The following is a 20,978-nucleotide window of genomic DNA, read 5'->3' as shown; positions in this document are numbered from 1 at the left end:
GCCCCACTCACAGTTCTCAGTGTGTAAACTCCCCTCCCCGCTCCTTCCCTTTAAATTCTGTGCTATTCTCCCCTGCAGAGCTCTTTGCCGTGTTCAGATAGGAAACATGCTCGCATCCTAGCCGACCATTTCTTCCTCCTTCAAAGAGTTTCAAAAGCATTGCCAGCGTCCATTCACTTTAGAGCCAGAGCCCAGCTGCCTTGAGGAATAGCTTAATTTTCATAACATTGGGTTTGCGCCAGTTTGCATTGCTAGCTGTATTTTTCAGTCCTCCTATAATCCACTTACATTTCAAGTAGAGGAACCATAGTTATGAATGTGCACGTGACAGGGTGAGCCACATAGGAAAAAGTTCTCATTTGCCTGACATCTCCAGGGTGCGGAGAAGTAGTCATAGAAGCATGTGAACTGCCACGAAGGGTTGTGACTTAGGGCTTCCTCCTTTCATGTTCTGTGACATTTGGGGGAAGGAAGTGCAGTGGGACTTCCCATGTAGGTTTTATGCATGACCAAGGGGGTCTTGAACACCCATTATTAGGGCAGTTTCTTAAAACACCTTTCAGGCCTAGTGAAGTTAATCTTGACTTGTTTATTTTTATCTTATAAGCTCTATGTTTCTTACCTTCCTTAAAGATAGAACTTGTGGAGTTGTTATTTTGATTTTGAATCCCCAAGTTCTGCAGAGATGCACATGAAAGGATGTTGGCTGTACTTGAGACAGGGCCAGGCACAAAGTGCTGGTTTTGTTTCCTGTGGAGGTGGCTCACTGTCCCCCAGACCCATCTAAATCTGTGCTTAGCTTGACTGTTTTTACTAAAAAGCATCCTTATCACCCACTTATCTGTTTTCTGTGACCTTTTATCCACCTAGGTCATTGCTAAATTCAGCTTGCACTCTCTGTTGGAACCCTGAAGCCTTTATTCTGCTTTAGACTTTTAAAAGCACTTGCCCCAAATAGCTTGTTCCACAAAAAGAGTAGCAGACTGGGAAAAATGACTCTCATAAATTACATAAAGAGGGTTCCTTGGCCAATGTTGCTACTACTTCATTTGAATTGCTTCCTTTGAAGTAAGTTTCCTTTCGGGATGACCTCCTGGCCTTTGTGGATATGTGCAGTGAAGTTCTGAGAAGGAGCTGTGGCTGTCACACATCTGCCTGATGCCTCCGGTAGGTACCCTCTTGAGGAACTTATTTCTGCACAACTGCTGTTGTCACTTCATTGGACATTTTCAAATCCATGGCTGTCTGACTCTGCTGAGAATATGTCCTGCATGAATTGCATATGCTTCATCCTGTTAACTTCATAATGCTCTTTTTGTCTGCCAGCCTGCCTGCCTGCCTGCCTCCCTCCCTCCCTCCCTCCCTTCCTTCTTTCCTTCCTTCTTTAGACACACACACAACACACAAGACACACACACAGACACACACACAGACACACACACAGACACAGACACAGACACACACACACACACACTCGGGCACCCATTTTCTCTGTAGCCTTGGCTAGCCTTGAACTCACAGGGATCTTTCTGCTCCCTCCTTTGAGATTAAAGGTTTGTGTGCCACACCCAGCTATCACACCCAGCTTTTTTTTAAATAACAAAACAAAACAGCTTGTTTCTTCCAAGTGCCCCATCCACTAAACACATTTAAGAGTATCCAGTTCTTTCCCTATTTTCTTTACCAGTTTTTACCCCAGATTCATGGTGTTCTTGTACTTTTGAGTTTACAGTGCGCCCTGGTTGAACTTAAGAGAAGAGACTATATTTGAAGCAATCATATGGTAAAAATAACGCTAAGCATTATCATAGTGCAGTTACTGGATTCATAGCATTCTCTATACTTGTATCAGCGCCACACGCAGCTGAGTGTCTGTGTCACTTGTGCCTGTGTTCTCCAACTTCGCTGTGAGCTCCTCACACCCACCTCGCTCCACCCTCAGTTTTGTGTTACTGGAATTGCATGCATCTTAATAGAAATTCAGGGAGAATGGACGGCTTTATAGTCTTATGGCTTATGGCCACAAACCTGATAAACCTCTCTGTTTACTTAGGTTTTTTACAACCTCCCAGTGAAATTTAATATGTACTTTATGTGTGAAAGTCTTTCTCATCTTTTGTTAGATTTTCTAGGGTGTTTATGGCTTTCGTGGTCAGTGTTTAATGCCTTTGTGATTGCTGTTTCTGGTGTATCAAGAAGGGATTGACTGGGTATTTATTTGTTCATTAGATAGCTCTTGGTTGATTTAAATGTCTTCTCATAGGTACTTGCTATGGGACCGGAAGTCAGGCGGCTTTCAGTGAAGCAGGAAGTAACTTGAGCATGTGTTGGGAATGTCACAATTCATTTTAATTTAAAATGATATACTTTTGGAAGTAAGGAAAGGTGACTTTTAGTTATTTAAATGCATTCATTTTGATGTAGTCATCAAATATTTGGATGCTTTCTATGTCGTGGGTACCATAGCAGGGTCAGAATTGTGAACAGAGAAGGTTTAGTTGTACTTTCATGGAAGAGCAAGCTCAAGAGCCCACATGGCTGTAGAGAGGACTACAGATCCCTACATCTCTTTCCTCCTCTTCCTCTCGCCTCCTCTTGTCTACTCAGAGATCCACATAGATTAGAGTGAAAAGTAAATTAAGCAAACCAAGGGAGACTGCTGAGCCCTGAGGTGGGGTCCCCTCAGGTGCACGATGGGTCAAGGGTAGCGCCAGTCATCACGGACTTAAGTCAAGTTCTTACTTTGATGAGTTGTGGAATTACCATCTAAGGTAAGCCAACTTATTTCTGGTCAGTATGCCTCTCTCCCAAACAAGCTGCCTGAATAGGGATAGGGCTGCCTTGTGGTGGAATAGACACCCTACTTCTAGGTTTTCTGCCACCGAGGCTTTTAGTTCAGACAGCCCCTATTTCTTACCTCATGGACTGAATTTATGATGGTGTTTCTGAAAGCAATATGCATTCAGTGGGAACTGTACTTTGGAGTTTGATTTTTCTCCAGCTAACAATATTTATCTTGTTACTCTGTCCAGATGCCGGGCAGGATGGGAGCCACAACGTCCCTCAGCAAACATGGGCTGCAGGCTAAGAGAACTAAAACCTGTAGTAGCCTGCGGTGTCCTGCATTGCTGTGTTGTGAGGTTCCCGAGGCAGGGTAGACGAGATGCAGTTTCAGCTCAGGATATTTAAGCTTCTGATGGGTTTTGGGGGGACTAAGCTCCATCATTAGTTGAACATTTACTGCTGCTGCCCTTCCACTGACTGCTTCTGTGGAGCATCCAAGCGTCCAGGGAAGTAGCTGTCTTTGCTTAGAGGTCAAGGCTGCTCCCAAAAGCAGGATGGGAGTAGGGGGGAGAGTGATTTGTATTCCTCTGAGGTCTTTGCACCCTGTTCACATGGCTGTGCAGCTCTGTTTGGTCAAGGTTTTGCACTTGGGGCAACTCCATCTGAGCTTATATGAGTGAAAAACAGTGTGGTGTGCTGGTGCAGGGTTCAAATAAGCATTGGCTTTGAACGTTGGCTTTTGTATTTAGTGTTGCTAGCCTGTGTCTGTGCTTTAGTGTTGAGTCTGTGTCTACCTGTTTCCTCATCTGCAAAATGTGAGTAATAACAGACTCTGGGCTGTAGTAGGGATTCTGTGAGGAATATGTGTGTACACATGTGTATTGCCAGCCCAAAGCAAGAACTCTGTTAGTTCCTATTGTTCAGTCTTTTTGAGAATGGATTCCTAAGGCCACTCACCCCTCCTTGGGTTATTCAGATCTATTTAATCCAAGCCATGTGTCTAATTTATGACTAACAGAGACTTTGACATACTTCTTGGGCACGTATGTAAGAAGAAAATGGCACAGGAAGAAAGGTTGGCAGTGGTTGTCAGGACAGTAGAGCAACAACTCTTGTATTGTTACCCCTCTTATTGCTTTTCCCCTGACCACTGATTATAATACACCTACTGGAAAAAGGAGCAGCCGAGCTAGCTCAGATGCTGCGTGGTGAAGGAGAGCAAAAGGATTGACTGACAGTCTGGTACTGGCAACTTTCTCTGGTACAGAACTTTCCTGGCGTGTCTAAGCGTTGCAGAAATGCAATGGTGTGTTCAACTCTGTCCAAACAGCCTCAACAGAAGCCACCCCAATGTTAGCAGAAGGGCTGTGTGCATTGGGAGCCCCTCTTTGAGAGTTGCTTCTGGTGTCCTTTTCCCTCTTTGTCTCTGTGTTCCCTGAAGGACTCCCAGTCATCCCCTACTCCTTTGCTCCCTTCTGTTCCATCTCCCCTTAGATGCCTCTCCTCTTCATCCCACCTCTCTCCCTGCGTTTGCTGTCATGCATGTCTGCGGTGCATGCTCAAGGAGTAAATTTGATTTCTTACCACCTGGTAAAATGCTTTTCACCTTCCAAACCAAGTGGCCTTTTATTTAGGCATACTTAGATCCAGCAAGAGAAGTTATGAACTAAGCCTAAGGTTCCAAAAACACCCAGAGCCTTCCTTGCAGCGTTGGATTCTGAAAGGGGTGGTCAAGTGCATGCTGGGCATGAATTTTTCTCTTTGCCTATTTACTTGGGGTTTGTCTCCATTGCATTACCATTGTGTATGTATAAGAAAATTTGAACTTTTCCATACTAGTAGACTAGAATTCTGGAAAGTTACCCAATGCATTTTCACAAGGAAACCATGCCAATCTGATAAGTTTCCTCAAAACCTCATTGCTTTTAATTTCTCTTATGGAGACTTCACCAAGCTTTTCAGCCCTCCTTGTGTTTCTCCCTTTCTGTAATTGTGCGTGGAGAAGTGTTTTTTTCTGAGAAGTTTATCTACAGGTAGTTTGAAAGTAATCCTATCAGGCCGCAAGGGTACCTGGGGAGTCTGCGTTGCCTGGCATCAGGGGAGAGTTGCTTACTTGAGGTGGGCATTTAAATAAACAGAAGTACGGCCTGTTTCTAAAAATCTTGTTCTGCAATTTGTTTTTATCCTGCAGTCATTGAATATGACAATTAGTTATATTAGCCTTAGGAAGTCTGTAGCAACTGCAGCAGGATCTGGGTGGATAGTGTGGTCATAACTAGGGCTTGCTGCTTTTCAAAGCTTTCGTCACAGCGGTTCTTGACATCTGTTTGAGCATGGCAGAGGCACAGGGGTGTCTGTCAGTGATGCTTGGTGGGTGTTATAGAGACACACGGAGTTGGCACGATCTTGCAGATTGATTTTTCTTTATTCCTAATTCTGTTGTGTCGAGTTCAAGTTGGGCATGGCAAGGCTAAGGCCTGAACCTTGAAGAAACCCAGTAACATCGTGGATTCTCCTTTAATGCTGGGTCTGTCTTGGCAATTAGAAAACAAGACCTAGGTGTAGGGAGGGTGTTGGAGGCAAGTTGTACAGTTCTGTGGCTCCTGGGGTGACCTGTCTTGTATTTGATGGCCCTGGAGTGTAGCTCCTCACTAGGTTCCTGTTGCACACAGTCTGTGGCCAGTGGCTACCTGATTCACCTTTGCCTCCTGAGAGATCTCTTCCACTGTAACCGTTGTTTTTAGCCCCGGCTTGTGTCTGGCTGGTTTTTGTTTCTAGAGCTGTCAGCAGCCTTGGCTGGTGCTCCAGCTTTGCAGTTGTGCATTGTTTTTATGTTCCGTTGGGCAGAGTTGGGTTTCTAGAAAGAGTCAGTTTTGAGTGTCTCACACTGACAGTTTTCAAGAATGGTTGGGTGTAGGGCAGATTATGTCTTGTGAGAATTTGTACTGAGATTATTGCAGATGCAACAGGGAAATGGAAGGCCAGTCAAAGGGATTTAAGAATTTAGGACTTCTCTCGTAAACTTCCAACTTGTCCCCGAGCCATTCATAGAATATGGGATTGTTAGAACGCTTTTGGATATTTTATATTAGAGAATAGTTTTTAAGAACATCTCACATAGAGTTTGGAACGTAGAGTTAAAAAAAGAGACTTATCAGAGATTGTGACAGCACACACAAGCCAGATAAAATCTGGGCTCTGAGAAAGGGGCATGAACACAAAGCCCGGCCCCTAACCAGCCCTGCCCCAACCAGCCACACTCCAGGGTAACTCCTATGCCCATGAGTAGTTGGCTAACACAAAACCGACTGACTGACCAACTTTCTTTGAAGTGACCTTTTAAAAATTTTCTGATTTTTTTTTCTTTTTAAAATTTATTTTCATTTTCATTTTCTGGCTTGATTTTGCACATTGAGAGAGAAAGAACATGAAGGTGGATGAGAGGGAGGGGGGATGATTTGGGATTAATAGAGTGGTAGAATATTTATCTACCATTCAGGAGACTCTGTTTTATTCCCAGCACTACATAAAGGTAGGCCTGGGAGTTTATCACGCCTGTATGCCCAGCACTTAGGAGGCAGAGTGAGGATCAGGAGGTCAGAGTCATCATTGAACCTGATCTTGAATTTGTTTTTCTGTTTGTTTGTTGTTGTTGTTGTTTTTTTAATCATACTACCTTAAAATGAAAACTATAGTCATTTCTGAACTTTCTAACCTCGTATGTTTATATTTAGAAATATAATTGTAAACATAGAAGACGTTTTCTGTGTTGCTGCCTAGTTTTAAAATGTTGTATTGAGTTGTCACCTAATTGAGCAAGTTCATACCGTGAGATGCTTTAATTAAATGTATTATATGTAGCGATCATGTCTTTACTTTGTGCTGGGAATGCACAGTTATTCAAATACATTTCATGGCTGCATCGTATTCCATTGGGTACTATAATTTCTTCGGCACAGTCCTTTATTTTCCAATTATGTTGGTTTGCTGTCATAAATGATACTGTGGGCTATTACTGTCTTCCTTCTTTATTCCTTCTCTCCCCACTCCCCTCCCTCCATCCCTCCAAGTGTTTATCGCCAGCCACTCCTCCTCCTCTCCTCTTGTCCTCCCCCTCCCTCCATCCCCCTCTCTCTCTGCCTTACTTTGTCTCTACTTCCTCCTCAACTCCCCTCCCCATGCCCTAAATAAACTCTATTCCATACTTTAATAAATAAATAAATAAATAAATAAATAAAACTGTGGGTGACCTTTTGGTAACTATAACTTCTTTCAGATTTTAGCTGATTTTTCTACCAATAGAGACCAAGACTGAGAGGACTGCAAAGGTTTTCATGAAGATTGCCATCATGGGTTGGATGGTGCAGATGGATGGGAGGGGCAGGGGGAGTTGGAAGGAATGTAGTAAAACACTCATTTCTGGCTTGAGTGATGTTAGCACTGACTGGGCTGTGGGGAGGGCTTCATTTTGGTTTGCGTAGCTTATTCAGGCAGTGAGGAAGTTTCAACTCTGTTGAATTGCTGGGCTGGAGCTTGTACAGTAGTCAGGGCCTGGGATCCAGAAAAAGCTATCATGATGTCCAGGTGTGCTTCAGGCTGTAGATGCATTTGGGGTTAAGCCTTGGACACCTGGCTAGAGCATAGAATGAGAAGAGGAGGTGGAGGGCAGGACTCTGGAGAACGTTGTTTTGTGAGTAGAGGAAGGAGTTACCAAGACAAGTAAGTCTTGAAGGAATCGTCATATAGTAGAAAGGGTGGTCATAAGGAGTGGGGTAATGGTGGGTCGCAGAGGCATGGTGACAAACTTTGAGATGGTTTTAAGGCTTCTGCAGAGACACAGAGACGAGTTTCTACGAAGGTCAGTGCCTGCCCAAGGTAGACTGCTAGAAACCTTAGGCATGGATGAAGAGACAGACGGTTGTTAGAAGGGACTGTAGAATGTTGTGTCAGTTTGCTAAGGCTTCCATAACTAAATGCCACAGAGCAGCATAAACAGACCTTTTCCCTCGTAATCTGGAGGCTAGAAGTTGAAGACCAAAAATGTCAGCAGGCTTCCCAAAGCCTGGACTTTTAGATTAGATCCCCTGGACTGGAGTTTCGAATGGTTGTGAGCCATTCTCTAGGTGCTGGGAATCAAACCCAGGTCTTCTAGAAGAACAGGTAGTGCTCTTAGCTGCTGAGACATCTCTCCAGTGTCTTGTGCCTTCTTGTAAGGGTCTCCTCTAGTCCTCCCCTTTAACTTGAAAGATCCTCTTTCCAAAGACCATCACATTTTATGGTACTGGCACCAAGGGCTTCATTATGTGAACCTTGAGGAGGAGTTACTAAGACAAGTAAGGCTAGTATGAATAGTGGCCAGCATACATGGACTGTGAACCCAGTGGCCCACTTGCCTCTCCCTGCCTATATCTCCACCCATGATCTGGCCAGTCTGACCATCCCGGTCACTCTGGTAGCTCTGTAATTGCTTGATTCTTTCCTGGTTCTGTAGGTTTGCACCTTAGCCCTTTTCATGAACTCCACTTCATCTGTCTTGTCTCCTGCTCTTCTTCTTCTTCTTTTTTTTTCTTGGTGTTTAAGTTTTATTTTCTTTAAATTAGCCTCTGAATGTGTGTTTACATTACCTTCCAGAAAAATAACTTTAAAGGGTATAGTCCTCATTTTGGCAAAGGAAGAATAAAGAACAGAAGTGCCTACTATTAGGAACAGTAGGTTATGACCAAAAACAGGGCATCGTACTCTTCCATGCTATTCAACAAGATGGGTTCTGTGATGTCGCATGAGGTGTGAGTTAGAAATAAAAGCTGCACCACACTTTGCACATTCGTAGGGCTTCTCTCCTGTGTTCTCCTGCTCTACTTAAGTCACAACTCCACCTTTTATGGCGAAATGCTCAGTGTCCCGGCCATGAAATTTACATGAGTTGAACTACGGTAAATTGTATTTGATGGTAGCACGGAGCAATCATGGAACGCCGAGCTTTTGGCTTTTCTTACTGTGTCCCTCGGTTTGTGGTTTAAAGGAAAAGCACAGTGGGAATATCACTTTAGGTCAAGGTTCAGTCAAAATGTACATTTGAGTTTGCCTTGTGTTTCACAAATTAATTTTTTTCCTCCAGAGTTTGGTTTTGAGTTCCTTTTCTTTTCAGGAGCCCACTTTAGTTAAAATTAGACTGAGTGGGTTGTAATCCCGATAGAGTCTGGGGCGGAATTATTTCAGTGGGTGTGTTAAAACTGACATACATTCTCTCTCTCTCTCTTTCTCTCTCTCTCTCTCTCTATATATATACATATATATATATACATACATATATATGTGTCTGTGTGTGTATGTGTGCACATATGTGTGTAAAACACACAGTCACATACAGACACACAGACATACATATAAGGACACACAGACATACACAGAGACACACATATAGACACACACACAGACACATACATTCAGACACATACACAGACACATGAACTCGGACACATACACACGCCCACACACACAGACACATGTACACAGACATATACATTCACACACATACATAGACACATGAACAGAGGCACACACACAGACTATACAGACACACATACAGATACATGTACACAGACACACACATACATACATTCAGACACACACACAGACACATGTACACAGACATATACATTCAGATACATACACAGGCACATGAACGCAGACACACATATGGACACATGTACATAGACATACATAAACACACACATTCACATACATGGTGTAGAGGATTAAAGCTATGTAGATGTTAAGACCCTATTTGATGCTGAGCTGGACCTACAGACATTGCATGTTAACAAAGGAATCAGGGTTGATACAGGTGTAGACCATAAGCATTAAGTTGCTTGGATTTTGATGGGTATGTGTTCACCTAGAAATGGGGGATTTCTGATGTATGTGAGTCTTAGACTGTTTCTCAGTACTGTAACAGAATCGCGGAGGCTAGGTAATTAAAAGCTTATGTCAGCTCATCATTCTGGAGAGCCAAGAGCACACATTAGCATTTGCTGGATTTATGGTAGACAATGGAAGGCATCTGGGCCCACATGGGGAAGGAACCAGATGAGTGGTCCTGCTGCGTAGTAACCCAGTCTTTGCAGGACTAAGCCAGTCTTTGGAGAAGCACACTGATATCTTTTAGTCACCTCCTCATCTCCCAACAGGCCACTGCTTCTCAACATTGATACATTGGGCAATTAAAACTTAGCACGAATTTTCATTGGAGCACATGGTAACAATGAGTGTAGAAATACATTAATGTTATTTCTACATGAAAGGTCTTAGCTTTTTAAAAATTCACCCCACCTTATGTCATCTGAATTGAGTCCTCCCCCCGCCTCATCCCAGTATAAGGAATTGAACCTGAGACCCTCACACAGGATAGGCACATGCTCTACGATAGCGCTAAACATCATGTTATTTTCAAGACATTGAGTATCAGAGCTGTAAGTGTGGAGCAGTTATAAATGGATTTACTATTTGACTGCTTAGAGCAGGGATGTCCACATTTTGCTAAGGTCCTTTATAGTCTTTGCTAGAGTAAAATTCTCTTTGAGGGCAATGTTTATCTCTGCTGGCAGTTTTAAAGATGAAAAAAAATTGAAGTATGAAACTCAAATTTATTTTTCAATAGCAGTGGATGCGTTGATTCTTTGAATCTTTACGAGCGCAGCTATGGCATGACATGTGGCCTTGTGCTCCTGACTCTATGCTCTGCTATGGATTTGAAGTGTTATTTTTGTGCCTCAGTGACTTGAGCACTTGTGACTATACATTTGGAACTGAGTAGATACATCCGGATATAGTTTTGAAAGGCCAGTTCTACTTTTAGCTGAATAGCACGCTGACACTCTATTCTTTAATTGTCCAGGCTCGGTGGCACAACCTATAATCCCAGTACTTGGGAGGGTGAGGTCAGCCTGGGCTATGTAGTGAGTTGCAACCCAAGTGGAGCCACAGGAGACACTGTGGAGAGGGGCGGGGTGGGGGTGGGGGAGCTGGGGGGGGGTTGGGGGAGAGCTCAGGGGGTGGTCCAAGGAGGGAGAGGGGAAGGTTCTGGTTTGGCCAGGCTTGCTCCCTCTCATTGGTAAGTTTCCCAGATTTTAATTGTCTAATTTCTTCTGTGCATCTTCTATTTCATCTCACTCCAGTTCTTATTCTCAAGCTGCTAGATTGGAGCCCCAGCTGGAGTCCCTGATGCTAGATTGCGATATGCCCTCCTCCCCTCCGCCCCCCCCCCCGCCCCCTCCCGCCCCTTAGTTAAAGCCTGTTTCCCCCTTGACTTGCCTGCTTTTATGTAGTGTGTAATCCGAACAGCTACCCCAAGCAGCCCTTGCTCCGTTAGTTGGTATTCGGCACAAGTAACCCAGATGATGAGTTAAACATTCTTTTTGCTGTCTAGACTGTTGTTTAAATCTGAAATGTCTTCCCAAAGCCCATGTGTTAACTGCTTGTTTGCCAGCCTGAGGCACTCTTAGGAGAGCTACTTTGGCTACCATGAGGTGAACACAAGCTTCTACCATGATGCACCGCTCTAATAAGGGCTAAGCGAACGTGGACCAAATCCTCTGAAACTAGCAGCCCAAATAAACCTTTTCTTCTTTTAAGTGGATTCCCTCAGGCATTTTGCTACACTAACAGAAGGATGACCAACCCAGCTTCCCAGCTCGTGTATCTGTTCTCTTCAGAGGTGCTTAGGTGGCTCTCTAGCACCTGTAGGTAGCATTTTCTCAGGCTGAGATCATTGTGATTTGTCATTAGTGACACTGCAGTGTGGACACAGTCCTAGTCCTCTCAGCTCTCTCCTGCTCCCGACACTCTGACAGGTATACCTTCTTTAGGTAGACTCCCAGCCTAGCCTCAGGATCCCTTTATTTTCTGCTGCATTGTCCACTAGGGCTGTACATAGCTGTCCCCTGTTGCCATTCTATGTAGTGGCTCTTTGCTAAACGTTTCTTACGCTTACCGCTTCAAAGGGTCCTTCTCTGTGTTCACATTCCATGTCATCTTTTGTCATCCAGGTCATCCAGTCAGGTTTTGCCCTAAGTTGTCTTTCTCTGATCGATCGGCCTATGCCATGCCAACTGCTCTACTGGTCATTGCAAATGTAAATCGAATCCCCATATTCCTCCTCATCTTGAGGTGAAGAGGCTGTGTGGCGTGCACACTGTTGATTGTAATTGTCCCAGCTGGATTGCAAATGCCTGGGAAGCGGTGGATAGATCCTTGCTCTTTTGTGCTCTGAGCAGGCTAGGTGCTGCTCGGCAGCGGTGCTGGGCAGCGGTGCTCGACAGCAGACGTCCATGCAGTTCATCATGCAGGTCGGCCCTGGGTAGATGCTCTGGCTCCCTCTGCCAGCCTGGTGCTGACCCACTTTCCTCTTCTTATCTGTGTGCAAACTATTTGTTGTACTCAGTGTGTTCTTTCTGTTACAACGAGTGTTTGTCTCTCTCTCCCTTTGTATGAACCGAGTGCTAAAGGGCTGCTGAAGTCTGTGGAAAAGACAATGGAGGGGAAAAGTTGGTAAGCAGCTTCGTTTCTTACTTTAGTTCAAAGTGACTCTGCTTTCCTCAGCATCTCTATTATGAAACATGTAAAGAGTAGAACTGTCAGTTTTAAGGTTTTAGCCTTTTAATTTCTTGGCTCACAATCTCATGTGTTTTGAAAATGCTTTCTGACCAAGTACCTATAGAGGAAGTGAACTTTTTTCCCCATCTAGATTTGATGGTGCAGTTTGTTCTTTGTCCTCCAGGGACACAGGTTGGATGGCTCTTTGCATGGGCAAGCTGACTCAGGTGGATTTTTGTATAAAATAATAGGTATGCTTTGTTCAAGGAGAGAGGTGTACAGGTGGCCCTTTGGCTGCTGTGAATGACAACATTTAGGGGACGTCCTGCCATTGCGTTGGTTGGAAGTTTAAGCGGAACTGTCATTCAAATTTAGTTAACATTTGTAAGTAGACGTGTTGTAAACGTAGGTTTTTAGGAAACATGTTTGGCATCACTTAAAAATTATTATGGCGTGCTGTAAAGGCTGATTTGTTGTCTCTCAACTCTTCATAAATCTCGCAGAGTGCAGTCAGTAAGAGTCGGGATAGCTTTGATTCTTAAATATAGTGTCACTTCTAACATTGCAAGGAAAAAGGACCCAGAAATTGATACAGAAAATGCTTCCAAATTCTAATGTGGTTGTTGATTTTAGTCAACTTTATGTGAATCAATACACTGTAACAAGTTAGCACATTTTTTTTTTTAATTCTTTTCAAATTACAAAGTAGCTTTACCCTCTGGATTTATATTATCGGGGTCTTTGGGGGAACATCCTAGCTATTTTTGTTTGATCGCTTCTCAGCTAGTAAACGTTCATGAGCTCCTAATGTAAGTGTATAAACATCTCTCCCTTTGTTTACATAGTTTATTAGACTTTATTTTAGTAGCTAGCTGCTCAGGAGTTCTGAATTTTCTTCCTAGGGACTTTCCTTAGCCACAGCTACGGAGCTATTACTGAAGCTGCACTTTCAAGGGTTGTACTTTTGCTAATATGTAGATTTACTAATTTGGAATTTTGATGTCATAACTAGGTTCTTTCACAACCAGATGGATTGTTAAAGGCGGCTGACCATTGTGTGGATAGCTGTAAGCACACAGAATCCGTGTGTGCCTGGGGAGCTGTGTGCTGGACTGTCCTGTTTATTTTATGCATATCTTTCTGTGGTGTCTGTAGTTAGACTTTTAATACATGTTTTTCATGATGAGTCTGAAACAGATAGCTGCTTTCCTTTGCTTCTGAGAAAATGACATTGAGATTTTTGTGGACTGGCATATGCTGGCTTTTCTTTCTTTCTTTTTTTTTTTTTTTAGAATATTCTTTAGAATTCCCCAAATGAAGGAAATCAGCCTTTCTAGAATTAATCATGGCAGCAATGATGGAAACAGGGACAGGAGACTATAGGAACAAACTTGGGGAGACTGTGTTATGTAGTTTTGTGGGGAAACTGAGGCTTGGAGAGGTAGCATTAGGCCTGAGCTATCATGGGCACACGCAACCGGATGTGGACCTTGGATCTTCTGGGTTTGAATGCTCTGATGAAGTAGTAAAGTGGGCAGAAGTCTTAAGGATGTAGCTTAGCGGTAGAGCACTGTTCTGGCATTCAGTGGTCCAGGCTTTGAGTGGACAGGTGGTGTAAGCAGAGGGAGAGGGCTGGCAGGGCACTAGAGGACTTTGGTGGGATTTTTATCCGGTGGAACAAAATGAGCTTAGTACCTTCTGATTAGTAAGTGGATTCTTTTGGAAGGGCAGTTGGTTTTCCCGAAGGCTGTACTCAGTTTAATAATTACTTGGTGCTCTTGGCACCTGTGGATCCGAAGGGGCCAATGACTGCTGTCAGCTTGCCAGTTATATTTGAGCAGTTTTACATTCACACTGGGGTCCCAGGGTTCGCCAATCTAAACATTTGACTCCTTGGAATCTTTTTTATCCGCCTCGAGGTAATGGATTGAGAAGTCTAAGAGTTATAATTAGCGCATTCCCTCGTACAGCTGAGTTTGTGTTTCTGGATGGAGCAGTGGTTTATGGTGTTTGGCTACCTTGTCCCTCAGGGATCGTAGCCCTTCAGACGTTAGCTCATTGATTCTTGTAACGCTGCTCCCTGTGAGTTGTGTAGCATGATTACAGGTTCCCTCTTAACACTAGTGTTCTGCATCTCCCGGGCTTGTGGAAGGCGAGGGACGCTTCGGTGGGGTGTGAGGAAACAAAGGGGGGAAGGACAGGATGTGGCTGTTTGGTGAGCCTTGATGAGATGTTCCTTCCTGAAGTTCCTGACATGACTTAGTGGACCTAACTCTGGGAAGTGACAGTAGGGACCTGGTGTTGGCTGTGCGTTCTCCTAGGGAATGTGTGCTAGTTACTTTGCTGCTGTCACAAAGTAAGTTGCAAGGGCTGCTTAAAAAAAGGGGAGCATTTATGTTGGCTCACCATTCAAGTGTGCAGACTGTCACAGAGAAGTCATGGCATGGTGGGGGAGGTGGACACACTGTACGCACAGTCAGGAAGCAAAGAGAGAGGGATGCTGGCACCCAGCTAAGTCTTGAACCCCCAACTCTCGAATGGTGCCACACAGGTAGGGTGTGTCTGATAAAACCAAAGCCAGAAACTCCCACTCTGACACTTCCAGAAGTTCATCTCCAGAGGATTCTAGATCCTGTTTGTTGGCAGAGAGAAGAACGGAGATTAAAGGTAGGAGTCCAGGAGAATGGAGGAGGTCTTTAGCAAATGAGGTGATTAAATTAGGTACCTGGACATCCTTGGGGAAAGACCGGTGGAAGAGCATGTGTGCTCTTAAGGTCAAAAGAAGAAAGCCGTTTCTGCTGCATTTCTTCTCTGCCAGTCTGTGTACACCTTGCTCTCGTCCTGAGTTTGGAGACCAGAAGTTGGAATTCCAGACGTGAATTCCATTGGATTACAGTCTGATTTTACTATTGCCAAGTTTCAGATGGATATACAGACTGTACCAGTATGCATCTGGGGTCCTTCCTTGTACCTGGTATGTCTCACCCTCAGCCTGTGGGCCAGCTGTGGCCCAGGAGAGCTGTGAGTATGGCCCAACACAAAACTGTAAACTCACTGAAGTATTAATTTTTTTCACAGTCTCTTTTCAGTAACATCATTCTACTGTTTCCGAGCATGACCTTTGTAGAGGGCCTTGCATTGCGTTATCTATAGGTCATGTGCCAGGTAAACTATTTCTGCATGACTTGGATAATGTACAGTGAGACAGACGACATCTTACCTCTGGGTTGCTCTGAAGAGCTTGGCAATTTAGGACTCAGCTCAAAGGGTGTGCACATAACTACTGCAAGTGCAGGGAGGCTCTAAGCCCCTTAGCGTGGCCCATCTTTCCTGACTCTCGCAGAGGAGCAACCCTCTTGGAGCCAGTGCTTTTTCTGTCGGGAGGGAGGTTTTGCCTGGGATGTGATGCCTGACTCTCCACCGAGTCATTCTCGTCCATCAGGAGATAATGGTGGAGATACGCTGGTTAGTAATCTAAAACCTTCACTATCCCGGCACCTCAAGAATCCTTCTAATTAGTCTAGATGATATGTTAGTCAGATTTGCTTTCCACAGCTGGAAACAGCCTCCCTGCCTCCCAAGCCCCCATCTCTTTATGAACTGCAAAGTCTAGATGCTGCTTTCCAGTCCCCACAGCCTGCCTGGGAGTGAGCGAGTGGACATTGGCTCCTAGGCAGCTCTTGTTGATCAAGCTGGTTTGCGTGCTTGGGTGGAGACCAACCTTGACCTTGATCAGTGGTGATTCTGTCCACTTCTGGTTTTGCAGAGACACCCTCTGGGGTGTTAACCCTGAGATAACCGTAATGTCACAGTCGTACCCTTACACAGGGCTGTTGGCTGATGGACTTACATTTGTAGCTGTCTCTTTACTCTCAGGCCTTGTTCAAAGCTATTTGATCTTCACTGCCTGTTCCCTAGAACTCTAATGAAAGCCCTCTGAGCAGCAATTCAGTAGTCTTAGTAGAAGACCTTGGAGAAAGGCTGACAGTGGGCCTCCCTCCCATGTATTGGCTTTACCAGTGAAATAAAAGACTGGAAATTCAGCTAACTATAATTTGTGACATAAACACAGGAGATAGACACTACACATATAAATGTCTCTTAGCAAGCATGTTGGTAGGAGTGAAAATTAACATAGTCTGAACCTTGTCACAAATGATGTCAGCCCTCTTTCTCACATACATTGAACAACAGAAATCACCCCTATGGTTGTGTGGTTCACTAAACCCAGCTCTTTAAAGAACTACATGTGCCAGGACCTGTCTTGCATCCAGAGTGCCAGCCTGTCTTTCTCAGGGGAGGAGCAGGGACACACACTCACTCGGTATTATTGATTGGTGTGTCACAGTGCCTGAGATGCTGTGATGTCCACTGTAGACAGAGTTGGCTTAAGCAATGGACATTTGTTTCTTACAGCTCTGGAAGCTGGGAAGTTCAAAATTTGGTTTCTGCTGCGTCTCCTCTTGATGGCTTACAGAAACATTGGTATCCCCTCACATTTATGTCTTTTATAAAGACAAAATCTCCCTATGTCCTTCCTGGTGTCCTCTAGTACCTCAGAACCGGGAAATAGAGCTTTAGGTGGGAGAACACAAGCATTCAGTCCCTAACAGCTGGCTTGCTTGGAGTGTGCTACCTAGGATCGATGACTCCTCACACTGGGTTAAATCAGGCCAGGCCATGTTTAAGGCAAGAAGCTCAGCTGAACCTCCTGAGGCTCAGAACTGGAACTACCCCGGCATCTGAAGCTTTTCTGTCTGCCCCACGTGTTCTGTCTTCAGGAGTCAGTCTTTCCTGCAGAAGGGTGGCCTCTGCAAGGCTCCCCTAAATGACTTGTTCTCAGCATCTCCACCAATTTCTACGTCAGTGCTTGCAGCCCCTTGACTGTGGTTTGTGTGGCCTGGTCCCAGGCCCATGGAAGCCGGCACTGTTCCGACCAGAGTGCATTGCCCAGTTAGCTGTGGCCTGGATGAAGATGCTGCTGTTGGAGACCATTGGAAGTGTTGGCATGCTGTGTATTGTGTGGGGTTTGTCTTAGAGTGGAGGGACTTCAAGAGAGGAGATTAATGAGGAAGGCAAAAGAGTTGTGAGGGCATGGGTTCTCTGCCAAGAAATCTGTTTCTTTTTTTGAAGTAAAATATACATAAATGAAATTTATGAGTTTAGCTTTTCATAAGAATTCTAGTAAATTAAGGATTTAGGCCAATGTAAGCATCTTGATTTGAGTTTTTTTTTAATTTCTTGGTCATCTACATTTTCTTTTCTTTTTCTTCTTTACTTTCCTCTTCTTTTCTTTTCTTTTCTTTTCTTTTCTTTTCGATAGTGGGCACATACTTCTCTTAGTCATTAGAGAGGTCATTTGAAATGTCAAAAGTGGACAGTTTGGGTTGGAAGGTTGCTCAGTGAGTAGTAGAAGCATTTGCCACTAATTCTGATGATTTATTCGAGTTCCATTCCTGGCCCACGTGGTCAAACGAGAGAGCAGACTCCCACCGTTGTCCTCTGAGCTCTACATGTGTGCCCTGGCACGTTCATGTGCACACGAAATAAATGTCACCCAAAAACTTTAACATGGGGTGCTGTTAAAACGTTAACATCTGTTGCTGGTCCTGCTAAACTCTGGCTTCTGGGAGTGGTGTGGGGGGAGGGGAGAGAGGTTCTGTGATTGCTCCTGTGTCCCTAACTGTTCATACAGTGCCAGTCTCTTATCAGGATAAGCTCTGTTCGTGTTGCTCTAACTGAATAAAATGGACATTTAATCCACCCTCACTTCCACCCCACCCCTACCCCCACCCCCAGATGATTTTTGGTGCTATTTTAAAAGGTTGAAGAAGGAAATTCCAGTTCTCAGTGCTTGCTCCTGTTAGGCTCTGAACCTCGAGGTCTCTCTCTTTTGGTCTCTCTCTTGCCTTTGATTTGATGAGAGTTACTTTGTTCATGGCATTTCGTCCTATTGGCCCAGTTTTCTATCTTAAATGTGTTTCCCATGCCATTCTCAAAAGCATTAATGACTTCATTTGGAGCTACGTGCTTGATTTTATTTCCTGTCCTATTGTTGGTATTACGATTTTTGGAGAAATCCTCAAGTGGCTCGAAGCTCTTATCATTCTTCTGCCTCCTAATTGTGACCAAATTTGTACAGTGGCAGCTGTGAGAATGCCTGCCGATTGTTGTATGAATCAGACGTTAATAGTTGTTTGCATCTGTGTCTGTTGTTTGTATTTTATTGGATGCCTGCCGTGTACATGGGGAAGTGCCATAGACTTTGGGGAAATACCAAGGAATAAGACATGATTCTTACACTGAAGAGCTGAAATGGCCAGCAAACAGGGCCACTGTACCTGGAGGTTAATGAATAGAACCAGAGTCAGTTAAAGACATTGGTGCTGTTAGAAAGTACTCCTGTAGCTACTGCGGCTGGTGCAATAACTAAAGATGCTACAATGGGATCAATGTAGTTGCTACAATACAATTCTAAAATTCTATGGTGTTTTAAATTTCCTCTTTCAGTTAGCAAGCAGAAGATAACTTTTCAGTGTTTTCCTACTCGTAAGTTGTTTTTGGCTTTGCTGTAGAGGCTGTTTCAGATTTAAAATACTATGACTTAATATTCTTGTTACTCATTGAGATGTCAGCTCTAATTTGTTCATGCTCTTTCAAGTGCAGAAGTGTTTCCGCTTAAAGTATTCATTGTTGCTGGCCTGTGGTACTCTGAGGACTTCAATTCATGGTGGGGCCAATAAGATACCTTTTATTTCTGCATATCCTCCATTTCTTGTTAACTATTGATTATTGATTTGGAATAGCTTTCTGTATTACTGTTTTGATATTGGATGGTAGAGTGCTCATGTACTTCATGTGTTCTTCGGTCCTCATCTATGTATGTGGCTGACAGGCAGAGGGATGACTGCCCGGTATATGCAATATTCATAGTTGTTATGCAATATTCATAGTTATGCAAAAATATTCATAGTTATGGTGAGCTGCATGGTAGGCATGGTAGGTAGCTTTTAATGTAGGGTGAGTGATAGGATAGACTAGTTTGTTGAACTGTTGGTAGGTTACAGTGGTCCCAAGATGCTTCAGGATATTTTATCCTACATTCTTTGGGGGGGGGGGGTTGAAGACAGATTGAAATGATGCTTTTAATATTTTTAATTGTGTTTTGTGCTCTATAGGTTTCCAGTACACAAGCTGGTAACATTGAAATAAGCAGTAGTCATTTTAGAAGTACTTGAGAGCGGTTAGGGGAGAGAGCAGCTGTCTCATATACATGGAAAGTGGCTGTAAAGAGCTCACATAGCCATGGGCTCATCTGGCACTGGCTAGTTAGTGGGCTGCTTGCTGGCTCAATTACCCTGCGATTCAGGGGCCTTGCTTCCTGTGGCCCCCTCAGAAGGTCTCCCAGTCATTGTGTTTTATAGATGGCCTCATGCTAGGGAGGAAGTTTAGATTTCATAAAATAATAAAATCTATCAGTGGCTGGGTACCATGCATTAGGTAAACTGAATTTTACGTTAGCTACAGATTTGGTTTGAACAATAGACAGATCGAGAATTGCAGAGAGGTCACAGATCAACAAGGATGCAGTGGGCAGGAAGCGAGGACAGGCCAGAGCTGAGCAGCAGAAGCTATGCTGCTGAAGGGGCCGCGTGGTCTTCACATTGCTGTGTGCAGTGATGATTATAGTCCTGGCCCTGACCATCTGTTGTCCGCACTCCCAGGAGGGTTAGGTGGATGTGCACAAGCTGTGCTCCCACCTCCTGCTTATTCTAGCATTGGGAGAATGTAGATCTGCCAGAAAACTGGCATTAACTCCCTACAAAAGTCATTGTATCGGGGGAACTCACTACATGGTAGATTAGGGACAAGTAAGAGTAGGACTGAGCGGCCAACAGTGCCTGCAAGACCCACATCTACTGTGGAGATCAGCTTGACCTCACACAGACAGTTTATTTATTTTGGATCAGGTCGGTTTGTTGTTTGAGATAGGGTCTTGCTATGTAGTCAGTCTATAAGTTGTCCTGCCCTCACGTTGTTAGAGCAGGAGCTGCCTGACTTCATATACACCTTTCTTATCATATCTACATGTAGGAAAAAAAAATGCACCAGAGAAAATGATGGCTCTCTTCTCTGCATGGCTAAAAATGTGTTGACCCCACTGTTCTCTGAGAAAGTCTCTTTTGTCATTTGACTTACTGGCCTCCTCCGAGTGAAACACTGGGGAGGAGTCTTTGTGAGGCTTCTATATTTAAGCAGTTCTTGTGAGCTAGACATCTTGAGGGCTGGTTGTTGGTAAGGGTCAAGCAATCATGTATCACTCTCAGCCAGAATGTTGCACTATCATTCCTTAAAGATGGAACTGTTTTCAAGGTTGACTTGTTTCCATGGAACCACCCAGCCTCAGGAAGCTAACCTGAGAATTTGCCTCTTGGCCTTCCTTCCTTCCCTGCAGAGAGCTGTCAGTTGTGGCTGATGGCTGGTTGAGAGTTATGGAGAACTGGAAGAAACAGAGTGTGGTGGTGGGAGGGCGTATCCTACTTTCTAAGCACTGGGCTGTGGCAGGCACAGTGACCCTTCTGAGTAGAAAATTCTTCCCT

The 20,978-nt window shown here is 44.2% G+C and overlaps 1 protein-coding gene across 8 annotated transcripts in view; it reads left to right on the top strand.

The window, feature by feature from the left end:
* Positions 1-20,978, top strand: part of Myo1b (myosin IB) — a 166,306-nt gene that overhangs the window by 7,766 nt on the left and 137,562 nt on the right. The window contains exon 1 of one of the 8 annotated variants that reach the window (XM_006495765.3): positions 11,443-12,333. The exons of 6 other annotated variants lie outside the window; for them this stretch is intronic. The gene's annotated coding sequence lies outside the window, so the exon portion shown is untranslated. Of the gene's footprint in view, positions 1-11,442; positions 12,334-20,978 lie in introns of those variants that run through there. One more of the 8 variants, XM_030252028.1, reaches the window with a different exon arrangement.

This window comes from Mus musculus, chromosome 1, assembly GCF_000001635.26.
Source record: "Mus musculus strain C57BL/6J chromosome 1, GRCm38.p6 C57BL/6J".
Lineage (NCBI taxonomy): Eukaryota > Metazoa > Chordata > Mammalia > Rodentia > Muridae > Mus > Mus musculus.
The sequence above is the reverse complement of the archived record's forward strand: the minus strand, read 5'-3'. Positions and strand labels throughout refer to the sequence as shown.